Source organism: Ovis aries, chromosome 3 (assembly GCF_016772045.2).
Source record: "Ovis aries strain OAR_USU_Benz2616 breed Rambouillet chromosome 3, ARS-UI_Ramb_v3.0, whole genome shotgun sequence".
Taxonomy (NCBI): Eukaryota; Metazoa; Chordata; class Mammalia; order Artiodactyla; family Bovidae; genus Ovis; species Ovis aries.
The window spans coordinates 21288957-21300448 of record NC_056056.1 but is presented as its reverse complement, the minus strand read 5'-3'; the positions used below and the strand labels follow the sequence as shown (position 1 = coordinate 21300448).

General features: G+C 40.1%; 1 long non-coding RNA gene across 1 annotated transcript in view; it reads right to left on the bottom strand.

Annotated features, from left to right (window-relative positions):
* Positions 1-4550: 4550 nt before the first annotated feature.
* Positions 4551-11492, bottom strand: part of LOC121819007 (uncharacterized) — a 63160-nt gene continuing 56218 nt past the window's right edge. The window contains exon 2 of the long non-coding RNA XR_009600122.1: positions 4551-9649. This is a non-coding gene — a long non-coding RNA (uncharacterized LOC121819007). The remainder of the gene's footprint in view (positions 9650-11492) is intronic.

Genomic DNA, 11492 nt, shown 5'->3' with positions numbered 1-11492 from the left:
TTGTAAACTGAGGCAAGGTGACACAAAATTAACCATCACAATGTTCTTTGCATGAGCATGCTCTGTACTTCTCCAGTCCTCTCTGCTGATTCATTTAAAATATGTTCTCAATTTCTTTTATGGTTGCTCTGATAAAGGGCTGTTTCTGAAAACAAACAAACAAAAAAACAACATATATATACAACATATAAATTAATTCGTTCAGAAATATTCATTGTTCCAAGCACTGTGCTAATCTCTGCCGATTCACAGGAAAATAAAATACTGTTCTTTGTCCCAAGGAATAGAGTTTTGTGGATAACTAAACTGGAAGTTGTAAAACACTAGAAAAATTGCTAGAACTACAACCCAGGGTGCTGAGGGACCCTGTCATTTTGGCCTGTCATCAATTTTCATAGTCGTGCTATGCCACTGGCTGCACCAAGGGACATTAGAAGAAGCAGTCATAAGAAATATGCCACCATGTTGATGGGGCAGAGTGAGGCTGTCACCTACAGCACCCTGTTGTACCTAGCATACAGAACCTATGAAGACCTAGTGTGAGAAGCATCTTGAACTCAGAAAACGAAATAACTGTAGTTTGCCATTAGCAACTGGTTAGCTTTTTCCAGAAGAACACAGTTAATTCTTAAGTGATTATGTATGGAGTTGTACTTCACTTTGGCTATGAAGGAAGAAAAATCCAAAGGTGGGGACCACCTCTGGCACTCCTTCTGAACCATGCCGTATCCGTTTTGTATACTGACTATGCTCCAAGATGCTCTCTTTCTTTCTCCCTCTCTCTCTGTTTTCTCTCTTCCTACCACCATTTTTCCTGCAGTAGATTTTTAATAATCTTACTGTATGTAATGCTTTATCCCAAGGAATTGAGTTTTATGGATAACTAAACTGGAAGTTGTAAAACACTACAATATTTGCTAGTTCGTACAATACTTGAGTTGCTTATCGGCCAACTCAAACCCATTCGGGGATGACATAGGAAATTAGGCTGATGGGAAGGCAGATACATAGATGGATGGATGAATGTCAAGATAGATTTCCCTTTGAGGGAATAATGGAAAGTGCCACAGAAGCCACGGCACAGCCAAGCTGGATAGAAGAGATGGGTGTCTGTTTTTTGGGAGAGAGGGGGAACAGTTTCCACTTAGGGGTACGTAGGGCAGAGAGATGGAGGAGCCTGGATTGTGCTCATCTTTGGTGAAAAAAGCTAATTAAATAAGAGACTTAGTAATCACATCATCTGGTTAATGCACTTCAGCATGCGTCCCAGATACTATGGTCATTATGCTGATGGAAAGCTTTTTGAAAAGAAAAAAACAAAAGGCCATCTCCCTATGCTCATCCTGCAATTACCCATTTCTTGCCTACCTCTTGCTGTTTTTGATAAGAACCATTAGGATAATAATGACAGACTCGACTCATGTATTAATAACTCTGTCGATGTACACTTCTTTCTGCCTCTGTGAAAGACTGAAATGTGTTAACCTTTTAAACATCCTCCATTGCAGGCAGTGTCAGACCTTTATTAATGGTCTGCTTCAGCTGCCCAAACTCCCGCTCACTGCAAATGCATGTGATGTGTAGAAACAAAGCCTTTTCATTTTGCTCATGGCCATTTTCCTTTTTAGGAACTTGAAATGAAATACTGTGTTTATCCTGTATAGCCTAAGAATGTACGTCAGCTGCACAGCCTGAAATAGACATGGTTTTGCTGCCCTAAATATTTGATTCTTGAGTCAAGTTATTATAATTGCTAGACATCCTTCTTTAAATATAGAAGGACAGTCCATGGACCTGCACATTTGAAATAAACATCGCATTCAGAGGTAGCACTCTTTCTATTTGATTTTTTCAAAACATCCTCGGTCTTGGTGAGTGTAGTGAAACATGTAGTATTTAATTCATCTAAAGCCTTGCAGCTTTAGGAAGACAAGATCGAGAGGCGCTGGGCTATGAGAAGGTGTTTCTTGTAGTAAATGGGTGTAGTTAGGACAGGACAGAAATGTCAACATGCCATTTTGTAAAACCATTGTTCATCAGCCATTGCTCCAACTCCATGCCTGCTGTTTCACTGATAAGTAGTTTCAGATTAAGGGTTGAAGGCAAATACATTTACTGCAGACAAAAGAACATAGGAGGGGACGTAACTGCCTTTGAACTGTTTGATAACTTATCTTCTACAGCCAGGGCATTAAGCTTAAGTTGCAAGGCTGCCCTGACATCTGCAGAAATAACCTTGGGATAAAAATATTTTCAAGTGGTCCTGCTTGGCACAGTCTCAAGTGAGAGAAAAAAGATAAACAAGAGACTCCAAGTTCATGTGTACAGTTGGAGTGTGCTTATGTATGTGAAATATTTTCACTGTTCACTCTTCTGACCTTGTAACACCAGGTTCAACCTGCCTTTAGACAGTGTGCTTTTGAATTCCATTATTAATTTGGAAAGGAACTGATATAGTTTGATTTCTTGGAATTAAACTTGAGGAAGAGATCTTAGTATGATTTGTTTATTTGAAGAAGTTCAAGTGAAGGGAGTTTTCTAAAGGCTGTCTTGAAGATAATTGTGAAAAATTTTAGAATACATAAAATTTATCTCTATCTAGAGACCAAAACAAGCAAAAGTGGCCCAGCTTGACTATGATTGAGGAGTTATATCAACTTATGTCCAATACACCTAGTTTTATTTTTCTATCAGCAATTAATGTAGTTAGTGATTATTTATTGAACATTTACTATATATCTCATGCTTGGCAGTTTGCTGGACCTTGGTAAGATCTTGATGCTGGGAAAGATTGAAAGCAAAATGAGAAGGGGGCAACAGAGGATGAGATGGTCAGATAGTATCACTGAATCAATGGACATGAATTTGAGCAAACTTCAGGAGATAACAGAGACGTTACTTTGCTACAAAGGTCCATCTAGTCAAAGCTATGGTATTTCCAGGAGTCACGTATAAATGTGAGAGTTGGACCATAAGTAAAGCAGAGCACCGAAGAATTGATGCTTTTGAACTGTGGTGTTGGAGAAGACTCTTGAGAGTCCCCTGGATTGCAAGGAGATCCAACCAGTCAATCCTAAAGGAAATCAGCCTTGAATATTCATTGGAAGGACTGATGCTGAAGTTGAAGCTCCAATACTTTGGCCACCTGATGCAAAGAATTGACTCACTGGAAAAGACCCTGATGCTGGGATAGATTGAAGATAGGAGGAGAAGGGAACAACAAAGGATGAGATGGTTGGATGGCATCACTGACTTGATAGACAGGAGTTGATGATGGACAAGGAAGCCTGGCGTGCTGCAGTCCATGCGGTCTCAAAGAGTCAGAGAGAACTTAGTGACTAAACAACAAGTTGCTGGAAAAATAAAACAGATTGAAACAGTCATTTTCTGCCCAAGTTTGCACAAACAGGTACAGAGAAGATTGACATTTCATGAGATAAGGTCTGTCATGAAAGTGAACAGCGGGACTCTAAATGCTCAGAGAATAGGCACCCCACCTCCAGCCCAGACAGAGCTGGAAAGAAAGAAAATAAGGAGGATGTTTCCTGGAGAGGCTAGCTTTGTTTGCTGCTTTGTTTTGACCGTCCCTTTGTGCTTGGGGATTACAAAGGCAGAGGCAGGAATTCATCAGACTTCTCAGCTCCTGATTTAAGATCAATGTGTGTATATATGTACAGATCCATTCTTACTTTCATTCTCATATCTATTTTTCTATTTACTTAATTCTTTTCCTTTCTCTCCGTTGTTCCTCACTCTCATTTCTCCTACCCGCCTCCACTATCAGCACTAATTCTCTTCTGGGTTCTGTCTTTGTATGTCTTTACACATATGCTGGGTGTATTGTTGTTTTGTAGGCATGAATTTTAATGTCTGCAAGTGGCTTTGTTTTTTACATCTCGTTCTATTTCTACCTTCTGTCACCTTGCACTGTATTGTTCGCATCCCTCCTTCTTCCTGACGTGTGTCTGTGACATCTAATTGCCGCCTAACCACCCTCCTCCATCTGCCCTCCGGGGCAATGAGGGACCCGCAGGAACACCCTTTCACCACGTGTGAGGGCCCTGGGAGGTGGACCACTAAAAAGCATCTAGGATGCTGGCATTTTTCACTTAAAAACAAATGAGTCAGTGTTTTCTAACACACGTATTGTGGATAATACAAAGATGTAAAACGTCACCCTTTTCCTCTATGAATTGACTGTAACTCTGGGGAGGAGGAGGAAGTGTGATTAAAATACTTTAAGAAAATAAACATGCTGCTAAAAGCGGACAAAATAAAATAAATAACTTTGATAAAAGTCAAAGCGCCTAATCAAAGATTCCAAGATATAAAAGAACGTAATTGGCCCTTGTCAGGAACCTGTTATAAGCTAGATTTTTTTGTCATGAATTTCCCAAGCACTGAACAGTCTTCCCGGTAATAATGGGAGAGGAGGAGACTTCTGAGGGCACAAGCTAAAAAATTTATTTGGAAAATGCAAGATTTATTCAAGGAAGATAGGACTTCTTCAAGCACAGCTAGAAGGCAGAAAGAACATTACATGGGACAGATTTTGTTATTTTTTGGTAACTTTTTATTTTATATTGGAGTGTAGTTGATTAACGATGTTGTGATAGTTTCTGGTATACAGCAAAGTGATTCAGTTAAGCGTATACATGTAGCTATTATTTTTGAAATTCTTTTCCTATGAAGGTTGTTACATAATATTGAATAGAGTTCCCTGTGTATACCGTAAGTCCTTGTTGGTTATCCAATTTAAACATGGCAGTGGGTACAGGTCAATCCCAAACTCCCTAGCTATCCCTTCTCCCACCCTTGTAGATGACACTAAAATGCATAAAATCAAACACATAGACTTATGAAGAAAACCAATTTCTGTTTTAAAATATTATATTGAAATGGAACTTTAAAACACTTCAAAATTTGTAATGTATTACCTCTTTCTTAATGAATTAACAGATCTTGTTAAACATAAAACTCTAGCAGTGGTATAACTACTATACTTTCAAAATAGTGGTTAGCATAAACCATATTTCAAGATATCCACAATTTGCAATATAATAGGGGAAAAAATCTATGCTCTCTGATAGTGGCAAAAATTACAAGTTATTGCTAACATATAATTGCTGTGCTGTGTGGCTAAATTTCTAGTAGAAGGAAATAAAAAATGTAACGAAAGTGAAAAGTTAAAGCTTTGGTGGCTCAGTCATGTCTGATTCTTAGCGACCCCTTGCACTGTAACCTGCCAATCTCCTCTGTCCGTGGAATTCTCCAGGCAAGAATACTGCAGTGGGTAGCCATTTCTACTCCAGGAGATCTTCCTGACCTAGGGCTTGAACCCTGGTCTCCTGCATTGCAGGCAGATTCTTTACCGTATGAGCCACCAGGGAAATAGGTATGAGTGAAAAATTCATCGAAGTTCACAAGCTCTCTGTCTGCAGATCTATTGGAAATATGTGAATGCCAGATCAAGAACCCTTGTGCTAGAAAGATTCATATGTACAAATATAAGGCAGCACAAAGGAAAATGGCAGAACTAAAGAGAGGATAAGAGTTTAGTCTGATTAAAGATATATGTGCAAACAAATGAAAGTGAATCCAGATTATGAAGTCTTACATGAAGTTTAGGTATTCTGGCTTGACCTTGTTGACATGGAAAGATTTATTGAAAAAAATTTGAGCATGAGAGTAGCAATGTCATACATGGGTTCCTGACGTTAAATCTGATAATCAAAGTAGAAGATACATTATACAGTTTTTTGGATTTGTTATTTTTAAATCTTTGTTTAAGGTTACATAGCACAAAAGAAAATTTATTTCATTTCTAAATATTTTGAAGTCCATTATATTTCTATGAGTAATAAAGAAGTCACAAAGATGAAGATAAGATGACCATCTAGTGGGTCCATTTTGACATTTAGGTAACCCAAATCTTAGCAATTCTTGGAGAAACTCAAATAATTTTAAAATATCTGAGGAATGCTTCCACCTGTCTGCCAACAGTTTCTTTAAGCTCCCATCTCCTCTCCCCCTTTCAGAAAATACACGGTCATAAATGCTAAAGGGGTCAGGACTGAAAGGCGCACAGCAGACATTTTAAGTTCACTGGAAAGAGTCACATCCTCTAACATTTGCTAGACTTTGGAAATATCCAAAAAGGAGGCCCTGCATACGCTCTACTTAGATTTAAGAGTTGTAAACCAAGTTAAAAATCAGTTCAATAAAAGGAACATTTTTTTGCCAGCAAGCTTATTACCTTGACAGAACCTCAGAATGAACTGGAAGGCTGTGGAGAACCACCAACACCACAGTCCAGCCTCCTCCTTCCCCCCACCCCACATGTCCCCCTCACGGACATATCCTGAGTACACTCTCCCCCAGGTTGACTCTTGACCATCCCTCGTGTCAAAGAACATGCACACTAGTGGCACAAGCAACCTGCACCCACATGGATCATGAGAAGAAGTCTATGCTAGTTCCAGAAGGGAGCTCTGGACAACTTGGGGGAGGAATTGCAGGATCCTTGGCTCTTCAAAACTGAGTAGAGGGTACAGTGATGACTCCTCACCCACTGGGGAAGGTTGCAGGTAGAGGAAGAGTGTGGAGCTTCAGACAAAGACTGTCTTGTCTGGGATGACATTGACGACCAGTTGTATGAAGGTGTGAGCTTTTCATTTGGGGCTCATTTTACTGACAGATGGGGAAAATTGATAAAAATACCATCACTATGTTGGTGTAGTAACTGCTTAATTACCAAGAGCTAATCACTGATTTGTTCTTCTTATAAACCTATCCATCTATTATTACATATTTAATACATATATGACCCAATAGGCCTAGAAATTGGAAATGACTTACTAAGAATAAACAGCTATACAATCCTAGATCCAAGATCCCACCAAAATGTTTTTAAAAGTCAAGGCTTTTACTCCTTATACTAAGCTGTTAAGACTCAAATGGGATACAATATTTAAAATTTGATTATTAATTTACTGTCAAAGTCTAGACAGGCTGTTCTGAATGTTCTTAAAGAACAGTAACTCTTCATAACTTTCAAATAATTTGTGGATTGGATTTCTGGAAACAGTAAAAGTCATTCAGTTCCTAACAGGCTTTATTAATATGGAAGGTCAAAGTCACTCATGCCATTGTATTATCTGCCTATTATGTGGCCAGTATCTTATTTTATAATATTATCTTTCTTCCCATTTCACAAATAGGGGGCTGAATCTCAGGTAACTCCCCACTCAAATTGGCTTTCCAGGTGGCGCAAGTGATAAAGAACCCACCCACTAATGCAGGAGACATAAGAGACACAGCTTCGATCCCTGGGTCGGGAAGATCCCCTGGAAGAGGAAATGATGACCCACTCCAGTATTCTTGCCCAGAAAATCCCATGGGCAAAGGAGCCTGGTGGGCTATAGTCCATGGGGTCGCACAGAGTCGGACGTAACTGAAGTGACTTAGCAGGCACACATGCCCATGGAAACATAATTAGGAAAAGGTAGAGATCCGAGTGTTTCAAACATCAAGTCTGTTTCTCTTTCCTTTGAACTACAATGTCTCTTATGTTGAATCATGAAGCTGGAAGACAAATGGGAAATTCACACTCTGTGGGGTTACAGGGAAGCTCTCCTTGTCCACTGATATTATGTCTAGGAGAATATTTAATTGGATAAAGAGTGTGAAATCAGAAAATGTCAGTGAATATTGTTTGTTTAATGAATCAATTATATTGAATCAAGTGTTACATATCAGATATATTCTCTAGCATAATTTCTCCACATCCCCAGGGAAATTCATTTATTGAGAGATATTTTATTCATTACAAATACAATCTATGCATATTATGTCACAAATCAATCTATATATGTGTGTGTGTGTGTGCTGATATTTTCCACTGAGCACAAACTCATCCTTCAAAGTTCACACTACTTATTTTCTCTTCCCCAGCTTTCCCGGTCTACCATGCTCAAATTGATGGCTCCCTTTGTACCTCGATTGTTTCCTCCAGAAAAGTCAATGACAGCAGTGTTCTAACAAGTGTCTGAATTATTTGTTTTGAGGATTGTCTCTCACTAGACTCAGAGGTACTTGAAGACAGCGACTCTGTCTTTTAATCTCTGCATTTTCACTCTCCAGCACAGCAACAGCACAGGGAAAACACACAAGTATTTTTTTTTTAAACATAACATTCGATCCAATTTATTTTTTTTTAATAAATAAGGTTATATATATTTTTTTAAATTTTAAAATCTTTAATTCTTACATGCGTTCCCAAACAACCTTGTTTTGCTGGCTTGATTATTATAGGGAATTAAAATCAAGTCCAACATATACAACACTATTTGCTGAGTCTATATTACGTGCCAGCGCAATTCTTTCTCAACCTCTGCTGGTTTGAATATGGCAATTTTGATTATTTCATTTCACCTCGGTCATATTAATCTTCCAATCTGTAAGAAGTGTGTATGTGTGTGTATATGTGTGCCCTCATATGTACATGTGTGCCCATACATATGTGTGTGCCCAGGCATGTGTGGGAGTATGGTATGTATTTGCTTACTATCAGGATGAAATGGAGGAAGTCTGTGGGCTGGAGGAACCACCTGCTTGCCAATGTAATCCTCATTCTCCTCCCTTATTCCTCTTCACCATCACACAATCACCTGGAAAGCATGTCAGGCTGCCTGCTGAGCTGTAGACATGGCAGTGTCTGTGCACTGGAGGGCAGGCTCATCTTGTCCATGACACTTGTCCATGACCATAGCCCCAGCCATGGATATTGATTTCTTCTTTTATGTTTATGGATCCACTCCCTGCTCTTCCTATGACAATGTGCTTCCTGAGCACAGCCGGTCTTTCTCCATCCATGTGGAACTGAGCCCTTGAGAGTCCAACAAGTTCCTGAATGAACTGGGTCCACCAGGGCAAAGATTTCGGGATGGGAATGTCGGTGGCATGGAGATGTCTCATCTTTCAGCCACCCTTATGTGCCACCCTTTAGGCAGATACTGTGGAGGGTGGTGATGTAGACAAGACCCCCGCCCTCTGAAGTCTAGCTGGGGAGAGAGATACAGAGTCAGGGTCTTTCGTTTGCTCTTGGTGGAGGCAAGGATGGAGCTGTGCTCAGCAGAGGAGGTGCTCAGCTGCATGCTTCATCCACAGCCTCAGGGAAGATCGACTCGTGGAACTGACACCTGAGCTGCATTTTGAAAATCAAGAAAAAAGCCCCTCTGGTGAAAGAGGAGAGAAGGAGGGGCTGTGCGGAGAAGCCTGTAGACTGGAAGACAAAGAAAGTAATGTGACTTTGTATTGATATAACGTGTATTGTTGGGACCACCAACTGTTTGGTGCTCATAGTAAGAGGTGGGAGGGTTCGCGGTGTTCTCTCTGCCGTGTTGTAATAACTTCCGCAGCAACAAAGGTTCACGTTTCTCCCACCTTGTATATTGGCTGCAGTCGCTGTGTAGTCCACAGCAGCTGTGACTGGGGTCCATGTTTTCCTCTTTATTTGGGGGTCTGGGTTAAAGAAAAAGTCCCTGTGTGGAACATGCTCTTCTTAATGCAGAGGGAGAAGAGTGATGTTAGAACCACGCACGACTCCGAACGTGTCTGCTCCTTGTGACCTGGATCTGAATCTCTAGTGCTAGTCATGCAAAAAAAAAAAAAAGAAAGAAAAGAAAAGAAAAAGAATGCATGAGTGAATGATGGAATTGAGAGCATGTATCCCATCCTCCACTGACAGAATGTGGTCCACTGGAGAAGGGAATGGCAAACCACTTCAGTATTCTTGCCTTGAGAACCCCATGAACAGTATGAAAAGGCAAAATGATAGGATACTGAAAGAGAAACTCCCCAGGTCAGTAGGTGCCCAATATGCTACTGGAGATCAGTGGAGAAAGAACTCCAGAAAGAATGAAGGGATGGAACCAAAGCAAAATCAATACCCAGTTGTGGATGTGACTGGTGATAGAAGCAAGGTCTGATGCTATAAAGAGCAATACTGCATAGGAACCTGGAATGTTAGGTCCATGAATCAAGGCAAATTGGAAGTGGTCAAACAGGAGATGGCAAGAGTGAACATTGACTTTCTAGGAATCAGCGAACTAAAATGGACTGGAATGGGTGAATTTAACTCAGATAACCATTATATCTACTACTGTGGGCAGGAATCCCTTAGAAGAAATGGAGTAGCCATGATGGTCAACAAAAGAGTCCAAAATGCAGTACTTGGATGCAATCTCAAAAATGACAGAATGATCTCTGTTCATTTCCAAGGCAAACCATTCAATATCACAGTAATCCAAGCCTACGCCCCAACCAGTAATGCTGAAGAAGCTGAAGTTGAATGGTTCTATGAAGACCTACAAGACCTTTTAGGACTAACAACCAAGAAAAGATGTCCTTTTCATTATAGGGGACTGGAATACTAAAATAGGAAGTCAAGAAACACCTGGAGTAACAGGCAAATTTGGCCTTGGAGTATGGAATGAAGCAGGGCAAAGACTAATAGAGTTTTGCCAAGAGAATGCACTGGTCATAGCAAACACCCTCTTCCAACAACACAAGAGAAGACTCTACATGTGGACATCACCAGAAGGTCAACATCAAAATCAGATTGATTCTATTCTTTGCAGCCAAAGATGGAGAAGCTCTATACAGTCAACAACAACAAGACCAGGAGCTGACTGTGGCTCAGATCATGAACTCCTTATTACCAAATTCAGACTTAAATTGAAGAAAGTAGGGAAAACCACTAGACCATTCAGGTTTGACCTAAATCAAATCCCTTATGATTACACAGTGGAAGTGAGAAATAGATTTAAGGCCTAGATCTGATAGATAGAGTGCCTGATGAACTATGGAATGAGGTTCATGACATTGTACAGGAAGCAGGGATCAAGACCATTCCCATGTAAAAGAATGCAAAAAACCAAAATGGCTGTTTGGGGAGGCCTTACAAATAGCTGTGAAAAGAAGAGAGGTGAAAAGCAAAGGAGAAAAGGAAAGATATAAGCATCTGAATGCAGAGTTCCAAAGAATAGCAAGAAGAGATAAGAAAGCCTTTCTCAGTGATCAATGCAAAGAAATAGAGGAAAACAACAGAATGGGAAAGGCTAGAGATCTCTTCAAGAAAATTAGAGATACCAAGGAAATATTTCATGCAAAGATGGGCTCAATAAAGGACAGAAATGGTATGGACATAACAGAAGCAGAAGATATTAAGAAGAGGTGGCAAAAATACACAGAAGAACTATACGAAAAAGATCTTCACGACCAAGATAATCACAATGGTGTGATCACTCACCTAGAGCCAGACATCCTGGAATGTGAAGTCCAGTGGGCCTTAGAAAGTATCACTACGAATAAAGCTAGTGGAGGTGGTGGAATTCCAGTTGAGCTGTTTCAAATCCTGAAAGATGATGCTGTGAAAGTGCTGCACTCAATATGCCAGCAAATTTGGAAAACTCAGCAGTGGCCACAGGACT